Raw genomic sequence first — 16,236 nt, 5'->3', positions numbered from 1 at the left:
TGTGAGCGCCGAACCAGGCTGCTCACACCAATCACGACACTGCTGTCATGCTGGTGACAGCAGCATCGTGATTGGCTGAGGGGTGTGTGGGAGCATGTGTGCTTCCCGGAAGAGGATGAAAGATGAAAGAGACAAACCTGTCTCTCAACACAGCAGGTAAGTGTTTTTTTCGTTTTTTTAAATGTATCCCCCACCCTCCACACTGCAACCCCCATTCAGTAACAGTTGCCCCTGTATGGAGGTTTAGGTTGTGGAGTTCTGGGTGAATAACCCTGCCTGACAGAAAGTACTCCCAAAGAGTCATATGGAGTTGAGGGCAAATGCACAGGCTCTGCAGTTCGTTGTACCAGACCCTCAGAGCAAAGCCTGGGGCTATCACATTAAGGGGATCCTGGTCACCCCTGACCTTTTCAGAACTTGGAAAAGCAGCAACCAAGGTGGCAACACATTAAGGAGACCAAAGTACCACAGAAGGTATGACACATTTTCTAACAAGCCCGATGCATAAACTCAATGGTGCAAAATGACTGACACTAAGGGGGTCATTTTGACCCCGGCGGGCGGCGGTCGCCGCCCGCCTGGAGGGAACCGCCATATGGCCGCTTCGCGGTCGAAAGACCGCGGAGGCCATTCTGGCTTTCCCGCTGGGCTGGCGGGCGACCGCCAGAAGGCCGCCCGCCAGCCCAGCGGGAAACCCCTCCCCACGAGGAAGCCGGCTCCGAATGGAGCCGGCGGAGTGGGCATGTGCGACGGGTGCAGTTTGCACCCGTCGCGTATTTCAGTGTCTGCTAGGCAGACACTGAAATACACAGTAGGGCCCTCTTACGGGGGCCCCTGCTGTGCCCATGCCATTGGCATGGGCGCAGCAGGGGCCCCCAGGGGCCCCGCGGCACCCCCTACCGCCATCCTGTTCCTGGCGGGCGAACCGCCAGGAACAGGATGGCGGTAGGGGGTGTCCGAATCCCCCATGGCGGCGCAGCAAGCTGCGCCGCCATGGGGGATTCTAAGGGCAGCGGTAAACCGGCGGGAGACCGCCGGTTTGCCTCTTCTGACCGCGGCTGAACTGCCGCGGTCAGAATGCCCTGCAGGGCACCGCCGGCCTGTCGGCGGTGCTCCCGCCGACCCTGGCCCCGGCGGTCTTGTACCGCCGGGGTCAGAATCACCCCCTAAATGTTCTCTGCGGTGGCAAATAGATCCACTCAAGGCATGCTCCACCAGGTGAACACGCTTTTAACAAACTCTGGATACAGACACTATTTGTGGTCAACCAGATGGTATCTGCACTGGCACTTGGTAGCCCACTAGGTGACAGACTATTTGGGGAATCCTTTGAAGGTCTAGCCACAGGTCCACAGCATCAGCGCCTTCAGTCACATCACAAGCAACCTCACTCTGCCCAGCTTGTTGAAGTACCACCTAGCTGACGTGTTGTTCATCAGAATATTAACATGTTTGCCTTTGAGAGAAAGCAGAAAGGCCTTGAGGGTCAGCTGATAGCTCAGATCCAGGAGGTTGATATGGTGCCTCTGCTCCATGGAGAGCACAGGCCACTGATCTCTGCCTTATCCAGGTGGCCACCGAGCTCAGAGGTGAAGCGTCCATCACCACTTTGAAGAGGAAATGGCCTGCTCCATGTCAGGCTGAAATCCTTCAACCACTGGGCTGTCTTGTCTGAAATGTGAACGGTGTCCAAGAGACACCATCAGTGCTTTAATTGAGGAGTTCAAAAGATGAGGAATCTGTGGTTAGAAATACCTGTTAGAAGACATCTAACTTAATTAGTAGCCAGCAGTTCCACACAAGCACATTGTTACACTAAAACAGCATCATGTAGTATTTCAAAATGTTTGTCCCCTTTGTTGCCAGCCATGTCCAATATACAATGTGGTTTTGAGTCTAACGATGTGCTTATCTGTAACTTGCTGACCAATAGTTAGAATATGCATATATGGAATATGCATATTTTTTACATGAAGAAACAGCCTTTAGACACACATTCCTTTTCCTCTTTTAAATTTTTGTACTGTATGCATCCCTGAGTTTATTTGGCTAATGTAGATTAAAACAAGACGCAGTGGCGAATACCCAGTAGTGACTCCTTTATTTGACATGCTCACCGCAGTGTGGCTTATTGTAGAAACCATACCAAGAATGACCAAATAATACGAAAAGCACACTATGTGCTCAGTCCAAGCTGCTTCCATGTTTTTGTGCTAACACAAGACATGTAATCATCTGCATTGCAATGCCATTATGTCATCACAGCCGTTGATATTTTTACTTTTTGACAAATCATTCTGTTTCCTCATTCGTGTGTATACTTACCCCAAGTGGGCTGGAGACATTCTGCTGCACTACAAGTCAGAGCCCCTTGCAAGGCTACCATGCTACACGGTTTGGGATTTTTGGTTCTCTCAGGATCCGGTGGAGTCACATAAGCTGTGCTTTTCTCTTCTTTACATCTAAATGAATCAGCTGGCACACAATCTAAAGGCAAAATACATTGCTGTAAATTATTTCAAAAACAGAAAAGCCAGTAGAACTATGGAATTTGTATCTTTACACTTATGATTTATTTTATCTAAAGTAGGCTTCTTCAAACAGCATAAACGTCCAACTGTCTCTTCTGAGCATGGGATGGGTGATTAAGGGTGGCGGCGGAGCTTTGGGTATATGAGTAATGCTATATATAGCATGGGAATCTGACAGGCAAATTAATAAGTTGTCTCCCAAGTCTTGTGTGTCTGGCTCACATGTGGTGAAAAGATATATTAGTAATTAAATAAAGTTTAATTAAGCTAAAAAAAAAATACAAATCACAGATCCTAAAAACATTGCACAGCATTATCAAACAATATGACATTAAAAAAATGGTAAACATACACTTAACCATTAAAATGATGTTCCAAATTTAATTCATTCAAGCACTGTATACTTCTGAACAAAATGCCCCAACAGCTGTTGCAGTCTACTACTACTTCAATATAAGACCTGATGTTAACACGGTCCAGCCAAAATGGACTTCTTAGCAAGCAAAATGTCAGTCCAGGATTATCAGTCTATCAAGTACTGGACTTCATTTGCAAAGCCCTAAAATACAGACTAATGGCCCAATAATTTTGAATCTGGGTGTTTTTTGAAAGCCAGGCACACAAACGGAAATATATTCATGCTATTAAAGGAGTGTCCAGTACCTCCATAGTCTTTGGTTTGAGATTGTGCTGGTTTAACCCATATCCTTTTACTTATTTAAGCAGGTTTACAGGTCTAGCGTATCCATGAAAGATGCATAAGAAATAATGAGACCTAGGAGGTCTTTGGCTATCCAGGAAACCTGCGGTCAACCACCCATATAAAGAAGATAGAAAATCTAGTCACCATCTTTGGTAATCCATGAGACCCACCTCAAAACAGCAGATTCGAGGGGAGTCAGGAGAGAGGCCTATACTCTACAAATGTCTCTAAATGAAAGAACTCGGAGCACTCACCTTGCAAAATACAATGGGCACTGACAGCAGATTAGGTAAGTGCCCTCTGTACTACATGCAGCAAGTTATTATAATCTTGATAAAACCATGCGGGACTGAATAATTTCTATTTATTCAGCAGAAGCCATATTAGGGTCACAAATATAAATATATCGAACCCTTGTAAAAGTGTTTCTGTTCCTCTGCTAGAAGAGAGAGGTTAAAATATTGGTTGACAGTTCCACCTTTTATCAAAAGCCACCCTGAATTCACACTGTGATAGTATTTTCATCTGTCAACACCTACTCAACTACTTTCATAGTAGAGACAATCAATGAAATAATGGAGGAATTCCCCTTCCACCTTTTTTTGTAGATCTGTATGATAATCAATTTATACCACAAAAGTAGTAGTTCATGAAGTTCAATGCCCTAGTTGTACACTCAGGCCCCAAATTAACTTTATAAATAGCCAGAGGGTGGGGGGATGCTAATCGATTGAGATGGCCACAAAATACCTAACTTCCTGAGGAACATCTCCTTCATCTTACCCGCATAGATATGGGCGGTCTTGCAAAACCGGGTATTATGATAGCTAGCACCAGAAGTGGGAAAGGCGAGAAGGCAGAGAGTGAGGCACCAAACAGATCAAGACTTTGGCCTATGCCACTTGAGCTGCACTTTGAGCGCACTTAAGAGTATGGAGAATAGTGGAGGTGGCAATCTTAGTCTGCTCCATACCTTTGTTGCATGAAAGGGATGAATTGTCGGAGACCACATGAGGTGTGTTCTGCAATGCCACCACACAAGTGTCACAGACAGACTCACAGGCTGCATGAATCATACAGTGAAGACCATTAGAGGGGACTGTGGTTAAAGGTCCTTAGGCAGTGCGGTCCAAAGATCCATGAGAGGCTGCGTCTTCCCCATTTGGGACTGAGGAGACTTATCCATGGTACCTGAACAGTGCTCCTGAATCCTTTTACAACATCTGCCTAACTTTATAAAAATAATGCAGTTAGGGCTCTATACTTTAGAGTCCCATGTGATTTGTTGGGTAAAATGACATACCGGAAAGTGGACAATCAAGATTTTGTTTAGATCCCACTTCAACATACATAGGAAGGGAGATAAAGACAGGGATGACGAACGCCAGATGATTCTGACTTGTTTGGGGGAGAATGTATGTTGTTAAGCTCCATTTATGCCCCTAAAGAAGAATCTGAAAAGAAAACATGGTGCATTGGAGTGGCAATATGGGTAATGGAGGAGAAACTGGAGGAGCTCAAAAACAAAGTATGACTCCCGTGTTTCTCTACAGACTCTAGACCAGTGCTTACCAACCTGGTCCGAGGCCCCCCGGGGTATGCAAAACCTCTTCAGGGGGTCCGCGACTGCTTAGAATATATTTTTTTTAGCAGATTAGGTCCCCAACTTTCAGTAATGACTCAGTTGGAGGTCCCCGGATTCCAAAAATGATTCAGTGGGGGTCCCCGGGTTTCAGGATTGATAAAGTGGGGGTCCACACAAGTGAAAAAGTTGGGAACCACTGCTCTAGACAACATAAAAGCATTCAGGGCCTGCGCAGTCAAAGGCATGGTAAGACTTGATCAGCATGTTGAAACCTTGGACAATCTGAGGCGAGGTGCCTAGGTACTGGATGTCCCCCTAATGTTTTGAACGGATTCCCTACCCATGATGTTTGACTCAGTGCTGCTGGAAATATCTGAGCTACAAAGAAAACTGGTCTGCAAAGCTTAAAGGCTACTGCCAAGGCTTACGGTGGGTAACCAACCCGTAGGTAATACTTTGATGCTCAACATGACATCAGTGGACCTCTGCGATAGAGTGCTTCAGATGACACTGCCAAGAGGGACAGTGACGTTGGATGGTTACTTCATTCTGATTTTTCCTGACATGTGCCAAGTTACAGTTACTCTAAAGAAAGAACTAATGGTGATCAAGACAGAGTTAAATGCAAGAGGTGCTGTGGTGCTGGTGGGGTTTCCAGTTAAGATAACAGTGACTGTGGGAAGAAAATATATGTTTGCAAGAGGACCTAGCCAAATCATTCACTGAAGGGCTAAAGAAGTGAGAATACTGAGGTTATGCATGAATAGATGATTGCCATTTCTTCTGAGAGGAAGGTGCAGTGGCTATTGTTTCTGGGCAGGTACTCAATGGGGCAGTGTTGCCTCCAATAGATTACATAAGTGCAATAGTGACCCTGATCAAAAGCACCCCCTCCCTTTGTCCTACCTTAACATGAGGGTAAATGTCTACAGAAAGACTTGGACATCCATAAGGGTAAGAAGGGATATAGTACAGGATTCCTGGATTATTAAGACTATGGAAACATTTAACACAATTAAGCCATAGGCCCGCAGTGCACCACAATATATCTACAGCTTCATGCTAGACAATTTCTGCCTGTTTGGTGGACAGCCAGTCTAGTGCCTTAGGGGACGTAAAAGAGGTACTGCAATCTGGGCAGAATGAAGTACAAATTTCAGTATAATTGTAAGTAAACTTAGGGCTGAGCTCATAACAAGATAAACCACCAAAATTACACTTGTGGTCACAAACAAAGTGCTATATAGGCACATATAGGTATAATAGGCAGCTGAAAGGGGGGTGCTAAAATGACAACCATGATAAGTGAGCCATGACAGTAACCCTGAAGAGCCAAATATCAGCTCGGCTAGGTTTTGAGTGCAAGACTCACACAAGCAGCAGTAAAGGACGTAATTCTGGGGCCAACTAAGATGAGCATCTAGATTTATACAGATCTCTGTTTGTGAGATCTGCAATACCTCTCTCTTTGCTTTTATCCAAAGCAGCTTTTTGGTTTTCAGAAACTCCAGGTCATGCTTCTGGCCCATAGTTAAGATCATCCCATTATCAAAAACAGCAACTAGTGGTGCAGTTTGGTAAGGAAAATGTGAAATATAATGTCCAAGTAAATATTTAGGAGGTAAAGTACTAGGGTCCTTGATGGCAGAAAGGTGCCCCAAATTTAGTAAGTGTTCAAGACAGGAACACCATTCTCTATAGCGTCTTTGCCAAGCTGGGTAAGGATACTACTCACAGAAAATAACTAAGAGCAATCAAATAACAGATTACCAACTCCTGTTAATCTAAATATAATGCACAGCAGTACTGGCTTGATTATAGACTCTTCTGGAGAAAAGATGAGCCCCCCTCCCTTCCTCCAGGCCTCCCTTACCAAAAGACAGGGGCTGGGAACAGCATAAGTGTGAGAACTCACGAGGGGAGTATTTTTACATAGCTTCTGTAAGGAAACCTTTTATGCTATCATCTGGGATCACTTGAGGGGCGCCAGTTTAGTTTAGTTTTTTATTTGCATTAAGCTAAATCTGACCTTTGTATATATTGATATACAACAGATGTCATGAAAAGGAGCAGAGTAAAAGAGAGAAAGGAACCTAACCATACAAAATAAATCAAGCATTGGTGAAACATTGGGACAATTTTATATAAATTAGCAAACTTTGTTCGAAAGAGTTAAGCATTCTCCTTTGGATTGGCACTTCATGCTGGATCAAGCGAAGTAGATACTGAGCGGTCCACTGGCCATTACTTTGTCAGTCTAATTTTAGGGCTCTAAATTAATCAAATGATGAACGTCATGCATTAGTGCAGTGGTTCCCAACCTGTGGTCTGGGGACCCCTGGGATTCTGCAAAGCCTCCTCAGGGCATTCGAAACTGCTTAGAAAATTAAATAATCTTGACAGATTAGGTCCCCAGCTTTACGAAGTGACTCATTGGTTATTGCCCGGATACCAATAATGATTCATTGGGGGTCCCCATGTTCCAGTAATGATAAAGTGGGGTCCACAGAAGTCAAAAGGTTGAAAAGCTCAGAATTCGTTGTTTCTAATGCGTGGTTATGTGCACAGTGATAAAGATTTTAGAGGAAGTACACTAAGATACGTAGATAGGTTGGTTCTAGTCTTTTATGAGACTGCAGATTGTGAATTACTGGTATTATGTGGACAGTGTGTAGGAGAGTGGTGGTTATGTGTTTCAGGGGTGAAAACCTATGACGTGACTTAGTATTGGTTTTCTGATGTGTTACAGGAGAAGCATGTGGCAAGTAAATGGAAAGACTAGTGATACGAGATCCGCCAGGGTAGGTAAGATAGATGTGGGTGGAGTGTGATAATCTAGGGATGTATTTAGCATGCTGTACTGTTAGCAATAGTGTGGCAAGAAAAGGATGGATTGGGCGAGAATAGGGTAGGGTAGGTTGTGGGGGGTGGATAGAAATTGATATAGCAGGTACCAGTGTTGTGTTGGTCATGGTAGTGAGGGTGTGGGTGAGTTAAAGGGAGTGGGGTAGGCCACAGCGATTTTCAAACCTCATTCATGGTCCCAGAGTGCAAGCAGGGGTTATTGCGCCTCAGCTGTAGGGGCTGCAGTCATTTGCCTCTGATGTTCTGGGGTGGGCCCATCCTACTATGGCTCTGCAAATTGGAACAAGATCAACCCTTTCTGCACTTGACTCTCAGTGGAAGCAAGGTGAGTAGTCACAGACTACTCAGGAAGGTACTTGAGTACGTGGAGCCCAGGGCTCAACAATCACCCAGCAGTGCAATTATAGATTATCTAACCCAGTGTTTACTTTATTAAAGAAAGTACTTTGATACACATAGAAAACTCAATAGTACACAAGACAGACAATAGATGTGTGAGTCTCTCTATCTCTCTCTCCTAGTTTGTGCTTTCAGTTCACTTAGCAGTCCTCGTGTGTTGCTTTCTCACTACAACAGAGTATGTCTGTTCCTCTTGCCGACAGCAACCCCCAGGACACATCTAGCTCACTCCCTTCCTTTGGGAGGAAGCACACCAGCTAAAGGTGCTCCTGTGTTCGGACTGTGACTGCAGCAGGCTACAGTAGAGGCCTCTACCCAGAGTCTGGGCAATCATGCAAAGCTCTGGCATCGTCACAGGTTTCTGACAGATGTCAAGTCTGTTTCTGGGCCTTGGATAAGACGGAATTCAGACTGCTGGGTCAACGGTCACCAGTCTGCCTGGATGCAGTCTTCTTCAGGTGGCACAATCGTCCCACAATTGATGTAGTGGCACAGTCTGCTCTAGCACAGTTCACTGTTGCAGTGGTACGGTCCGCGTAGGCACAGTCTATTGTTAGAGCATGGCAGTGTGTTGTTGCAGCAGCATAGTTAGTTGGTGCCCTAGCCAGTCTGATAAAGCAGTCTGGTGCCATAGCACAGTACACTTGGGCAAAGTTCGTAAATGCTGCAGCTTCCGACTGAAACTGCTTGTGTGGAGAGAATGCACTCCTGTTTCCAAAAGCAAGCATACCACTTTCTTTAGTCCTCCTGTGTGGATGGGGCATCACACTTACTTCTGGCTCTCCCTGGACAATCACATATACTGGAGGATTTTGATTAACCTTCCCTCTATCAGGAAACAGGTTGACTTATAGATGTTTCAGGACGGTGGAACAGCTTCTTCTATCAAGGTAGGACTCCAGGTGATTTCCCATCCCCTCTGAAAAGCTGGCTGTCAGGCAGACACCAACTCTGGCTCCACATCAGTCCTTGGAGTACTCTGTGGAACACTCTTTTCCTTGGTAAGAGAGCACTTTGAATTCAAGCAAAAAGCGGCTCAGAGGCTCCAGCTTTTATACATTCAAAGCAGGCAGCTGATGAGGATTTTCTGCACTTTCAGAAGCAGAATTTAGTGGTTCATCTTTCATTTATCCTATCTGGAAGTTGTCCAACCACTGCTTTTGGGTAGAGTGATGTTCCTCACAGAAAGGTAGTCTCACGTCTGGAATACCCATAACAGAGGCACAAAGTGATGTGATCTTTCTGCACCTGCCTTTCAACAGCCACACAGAACAGCGACCAGGAAATTAAAAAAAGGTTGGTCTCACTTAAAGCTCCTTTCTCACTGTGAACAACCCACTGCAGTCCCAGCCTTCACTCCTACCAAATGCAATGAAGTGAAGGGCAGTGGTAAGGAAGACTGATCAGAAGTTCCTCACAGTAACAGGCTTAACTGAATTTCTAAAGTAGCCTTGTCTCCTCCTCCTCCACTTCAGTGCCTAGATCTCTTTCCTTCAGGTTCAGGAATGTCGCCAATACACTTCCACTTTCTGGGATTACAAACGAACCTCCCTCTTGTGCACTGGACCAAACCAGGGGCTTCCAAAATTGAGTGCGCAGTCCTCTATTATTCTGGTTCACTAATACTCACAATGCATGTACCACACAGGCCACAAGTATGCAGATGCATAACTTTCATTTGGGTTTTTAGAGCTCGGACCTGGGTCAGTCCCAGAGGTGGAACTTTATATGGGTTGCCTGTAGTGCTCCACTTCAGTGAAATAGATAAAAAGGTCTAGTCACAACTACTGATTCACAAAACACAGTACAATGCCACTACTGCTCTACATACTAAACCCATGCCTGTGGCAGTAGTTTGTCAGACAAATGAAGGTAAGCTATGTATCCACTCCTGGGCGAGGACCTTAATCTTGTCAGGGGACATGTCTAGGCCTTCCTGTATGCACTGCATTAGAGTGAGACTGGAGCCAAAATAAAACAAGCATTTGCAATGCAATAGGTCTTGCATTCGCGAGTGCTAGAGCTATTGGCATTGTAAATGACGTTGGGACCTTCTCGGTGTTTAGACACGTAGCACATTCTCCTGACATCAATGTTGGTGTTAAGTCTAAGAACTGCAGGAAGCTTGCCACCTCGCAGTGTAGGCCTAAACAAAACCAAAAGTGTCTGCCACACACAACTGAGTTGGGTTCAAGCAAGCAACTCTGAAACAAAGCCCGGAGCCATGCAAACATTGCAGTAGCACAGCTCCGCTTGCTACACACAGAGAGCACATGCAATGTTGCCCATCGGTACTGTCTGCCCGCTCATACTGACACAGCACCACCCTACTTGTGCTTTCTGCAACCCACGATGTCACTCTTGTTCACCCTCAAAACAGCACTGCGCTTTCCACGGGAGTGCCCCAAAACAATGCTGACAGGTGTATAGGGCATAACAAGATGACCCTCCCAGTTTTTATTTGACAAAAGACCAGATTTTACAACCACCAAGAGCACATTATAACGAAAATAATGTGTATTAATCGCTGTAACATGGCTTGAGCCAGTGAGGAATTGTCTCACTTTAGTAATGGGCTTGGCCTTTCCATACTTCTAAAAGCACCGATAATACTGCCAGTAAAACGCAATTCATATAAAGCTATACCAACACATTCGATGCAATAAAAACACAATTTAGTAATTAAATCACCAACAAACCATGCCGAGCTGAAACCTGCACATCTTGGCAAAGGAGATCCTGCAGAGTGAATAGGAATGAAGGATTTATTTTTCCATGAGCTTCAAAGATGGTCTCCCCCGGCCCAATACACCTCAAACCATTATTAAGAACTCCGTTTCCTCAAAAAAAAGTAAGACAACGCATTGCAAAAGGTCATAAATTGTAATTGAAAATAAATTAGCTGCCTGAAACATCTCGCTGCCACTCTGTTTTCAACAGCACTGGCCAGGGTAAATGGTAATGAGTAAGAGAAGAGGGTGGGGCACCGTTATCCATTCATGAGTGCCACAAAAAGGCCTCTAGGCAGCGACATGAAGGAAGAGAACAGCAGACAACCAGAAAAATGAAATGTGCAGTCGTGGAAATACCAGCAGTACTTACTTTCTTCACGGGCATACATTACCAAAGCCAGTCAGGTTGGCCTTTGTAAAATGCATGTACACAGATGCGTACAATCTGGGGCAAGAATGAAGCATGGTGCAGAGCCACGAGGAGACAGGATCGCGGTTCGGATTAAAGGCAAAACCGAAACCAGAGGGGAGAAGGGAGAATGGGCCATCACATGCTGTAACAGGAGGAAGCCTGGCATGTGATGGCCAACAAAAATGTTCTCTTAGTGAAAGTTCCCTGGGCGGGAACTTAGTAAACAAAGGAGGGACATTTAGCACAATTCACCAATAAATGAAGCATTTAAGACAAGCACAACAAAGAACAAATGGCAAGAGTTGAAGTGGTTAAAGCTCATATACTGAACACAGTAGGTCTTGCAGAGACAGTGCATGCACTGCCTAGGCTCGACCTAAAAGTCAGCATACAAGATACTCCGCAGAAAGGGCACTTATGTAAGGGATCATGGCTGTACACCATGCTACAAACATTCCCATCCTAACAGGGGTTATAGCTACAGAAGACGTGTGATAAAACAATTGCCATGTGTGATTAGGGGAGCATGAAAGAGTAGGCAGAAACACAGGGCGAGAGGTACAACAGGTAGGATGTGATTTTAGAGACATATCTGTTTGAGTTGGGTTGGGGGGAATCTGGGTGACATTGCTATGGTCTGTTGGAGAGGTTGTGTATAGTTCTCTGGTTGGAACAGGGGATGGGGTATACCACAGGTGTATTTATCTTACTTTGTTGTTAGAAAAGCTATACACATGACCAACTACCTCTGCTTACTAGTTGTGGTTATGATTTTTAGCAGAGTTCCAAGCCCATGGCCCTATCCAGGCCCTAACAGTTACAAACAGACAGCAACCTTAACCTGAAGACCTTCACCTGGACGCTCAGGCTGAATACCCAAAAGCTCTGTTTCACTAGGAGTGGTGACCTGAGCTAATAGCAGCTCTTAGGACGATAGCCAACAGAAACCCAACCCCTAAGTCCTAGATTCAATGAAAAACCTTACACATGGGAACCAAATGAAACCCAAGCCTTAAAAAGTGGAACTATATGGTTGTCTTAGTCTGTTGGTATTGTGTTTTGTTGTGTTATATAGCTCATTGGCACATGTTAAGAAACTCTTCTAATTTCCAGCCGAAAGCAGCATATTCCATTTATATTACAGCAATAGAAAAACATTTACAACTGCCACAGTTGATAACATCTCTACCACTTTAAATGACTATTAGGTATAATACCATGTCCTAGACAATGCACCAAATTATTACTTTCCATGCTCATTTTACGTGAACATTCCTGAAGTGGTAACATAAAACTACTTTGATTGTTTTAAGTACACTGAGATAGAAAATATACATTTTGAACATATTTAGGACAAAAGGAATTCTCAGAACTAGATTGGTGTTTGGAGTTTGATTCTAAGAAACTGCATTAGGGCACTATTTTGTTTTTTATGCAAGCGGCAGATCAAGGAAAAATCAAGAAATAAACCAGGTATAAATGTGATGTTCATTGACTACCGATGTTAAGTATTTTGACAACTGTAGAAGACTGAACAACCCTTGAGATTGCTCTCATGTTCATTTGTCTTGTTTCCAATAGATACCCGGTCAATCTCGTCTTTTCCCTCCTGACACTTCTTGCATTTCTAAACTCACAAAGGTTTTGCGAAAGCTAGGAGGATGCTACTTTTGCAATGATCGCAGGCTTAAAAAACAAATCTGAGAATTCCTGGCACACCTGCCCCTGGAAGCTTCTTTCCACACATTAGTCCCCTGGTAAAAAACTCAAAACCAAGCAACTTGGAAATTCTCAGTACCCACTAATCCCATGGGATTCATAGCTACCTACACATTACAAACGAGCCTGACACACACTAGAACACTTCAGCATTAAATCATGCATTCAAGCATATGAAAAACAGTAAAGTACACATACAATAGCACTACACTATAAAAACAGAAATATTGCCCTGTTAAATGTGGTCACATTTCCACAAGACTAGGGCTATTCTGATCACTGCAAGCGGAGCAACTTGCAGTTTATTATTCACCTGGGAGGAAGTACCGGGCTACTAGCATAACCGAACCTTGAATTCATCATCAGTGCTTTGACTACCACCCAACTGTAGCGGTATGTATTACTTTACAAATGTCAAGACCAAAACAAAAAAGTATCTTACCTGAGCTAGTGTTGGTGCAACTTTCTCCTTGTTCGGTTTTCTGAGTATCCAAGACATTTGCATTAATTTCCTGTCCCCGAGTCAAACCATTGTCAGAAGTGAGAGCTGAAAATCCTGTTAGAACAACAGAAAAGGAGAAATTCAATTTTGTTTATAATTTAGTACTAGGCGTGAGATATTACTGCGACTCTAAAATGCCACAATCTCTGCAAAGACAATACATGCTGCAGGACTAATTAATTAAATATGTGCCTCCAGTCCGGCTGTCATGTTACAACTCGGCAAAAACATCTTAGCTTCCAATGAAGAATTTATGTTTCACAACCAGAAATTTACTATGTTGCTTCACTTAACAGTCGCTGACCAACCTAAGCTGTATCTGAAAATCATACAGATCACACGTCTAGTTGCTTCTGACATCCAAGATGGATGCAGATTAAGTCATTTAGCCACGTAATCATGGCCAGCATGTTTAATCAACTTCAAGATCAGAGAAAAAAAACACAAACACCTCTTGAAATGCTATACAGGTGAGCTACAGAAATTGGTTCTTAAAGCTTACAGCTGAGGAGTAACTTGAATGTCTTGCAGGGGGTGGTGATGAAGTGCTTGAAATACATACTAATAAGGACCATCAGCATTAACGAAAGCAAACTGGATTAAAGAAGGCTGATTATGTGTCAAACCCTTCTTCTTTAGCCAGGTTCCCAAGTGGCACTGTTACCTGGGATTCTTAAGAAAACGCTGGAATACATGGACAACTCCTGTTATCTTCTGTCTAAGCCTGAAAGGGTCAAGGGTAGAATTCCTACTCAAACTCCCCAAGGTAACCACAACTATGTGCTTTTTAACAACGTCCCAGCAAACCACCCCATATTCTTTCCCATACACAAACACCTCTCCCTCACCCACAAAGCACCCAAATAACTCCCAAACATCACTACGCATAATGCCCAGCAATGCCTGCTGAACTCCCCTCCTCGTAATTGATATCATTGACAAAGTTGCACTGTTTATCTCAGATACATGATTCATCCTACCTTCTCGGACATTATGAACATCCTCAGAGCCACCGGAGATAAAATGTAGCACATCAATCATCTACTCAAGATTGGCAGTAACTTAGCAGTCACTCGCAATATGGGCCTATTGGTTGCTTATGTGAGGGTACATAGTATCCTCCGCTGTTTACTGTTAATAATAGATGCACCTAGAGTAAGCATCTGAACCAAATAGTGGCTGGTCTGATACCCTTGTGAATTTGACCGGACACAACAACTACATCACAATGGAAGGCAACCTTGTCTCCTTCTTGGCTTCCCCTCTTTTTTGGTTGCTCAAATAGTCTGTGAACTAATAGAACCAATGGCATGGTCTCTCTATAGATACTAAAACTTTTGATCAAAAACTCACATATCCTATCCGTCCTTCAATCGTAAACACAGACTAGGACCACCTACATGTTTTTGGCAGCTTTCAATGTACATTGGACAGCTGTACGTGTCCCCTTCTCAATCAGCCCTCATGAAAGCTGCAGAGATGTCAGTCGTAGGATTCTTTACACGTCATAGCAAAGCACACAAACTGCTCTCATCACTGTAATCAATTGCAGCAGTAGCACATCTGATGCCCATGGTGGAATTCGGGCCTGAAAGTGCTGCAAATTACTGCAAAATCAAATCGTCACCAATCCACCCGCGAAGTGCAGCTTTTCTTTCGTCCTTCAGTAACATTACACAATAGAGACTTCTTGGCAAGGAGCTGCATGTCGCGGAGGTGCAGATGCGCCACCTGTCAATACAACTGAAGCTCCACTACAACACAGTTAAAATAAAATTTCGCAACAGTCTCTCCCCTGTCAGGACACTCTGCGAATCACAGATTCCACGGGCAGGAGGAAAGCACTTTACAGAAAGGCTGACAAAACATGAAATAAGATTTTGTGAGGCAAAACAACAAAGAATCCCAGAGAACTTAACTGCATATTTTTTCCCCAAAACATTTCAATTGGTTTATAGATAAGCAAAAAAGGCATATCCACAGTGTACTCATTATATAAAGCAAATAGACAATGGAAGTAATACAGTATATGTATATCCATCAGGGATGGTACATTAGTTTGCAGTGTGGCAGCTATTACCACGCATATGCGGTCGGAAAGCGAATCAGAGCCTGATGGCTGGAGCATGCGAACAGTCCATGATAAATCTTTTCAACAGTACCCTAATATTCTTCTGCAGTATTTCCTCAAAATGGGAAATTTTACAAGGGCAAATGATATATACTTGCTCATTTTTCTCTCAACTGTGAAAGTTATTTTCCCCTGTGGATAACCTTATTTCTTTACACCATTAAATACGTGACTATCTCCTGCCCTTTTCCGGCATGGTAAAGTACGGGGAAAACTATCTGCAAAGTGTGTATGTCTGTAAAACCACAAAAGCATGGGTCGGTTGGTGTTCACTTAATTTTGCAATGCCCCAATCTGCCCTGAACATCCATATTCTTGCTGCTGCTACTAAATTAACAGCTTCAGAATATCAAGAAAATCTATTACAATGGCATATTTTCCATATTCCACAATTGCTGATTTTTTATTTTTTACCTCCGAATCAGGAACTCGTAAAGAGATTTATTTTGCTCTAATACTACTTTTCGAAATAAACTGTAACCATCCTTTTGTGTGCAAAAAGCTTTGGCTTTCCAGATAATATTGAGAAGCAAGTATTTTTTAACTGCATTGAAACAGAATGGGACAGTCTTTTACCATCTCTTTCATGGCCTGTGCTGAGCATGTCTTTGCTTCTTACTCTGTCTTGATCTAGAAGATCCTTTAAGACCTCGTTGT

This window comes from Pleurodeles waltl, chromosome 5 (assembly GCF_031143425.1).
Source record: "Pleurodeles waltl isolate 20211129_DDA chromosome 5, aPleWal1.hap1.20221129, whole genome shotgun sequence".
Taxonomy (NCBI): Eukaryota; Metazoa; Chordata; class Amphibia; order Caudata; family Salamandridae; genus Pleurodeles; species Pleurodeles waltl.
This window is presented reverse-complemented; position numbering follows the sequence as displayed.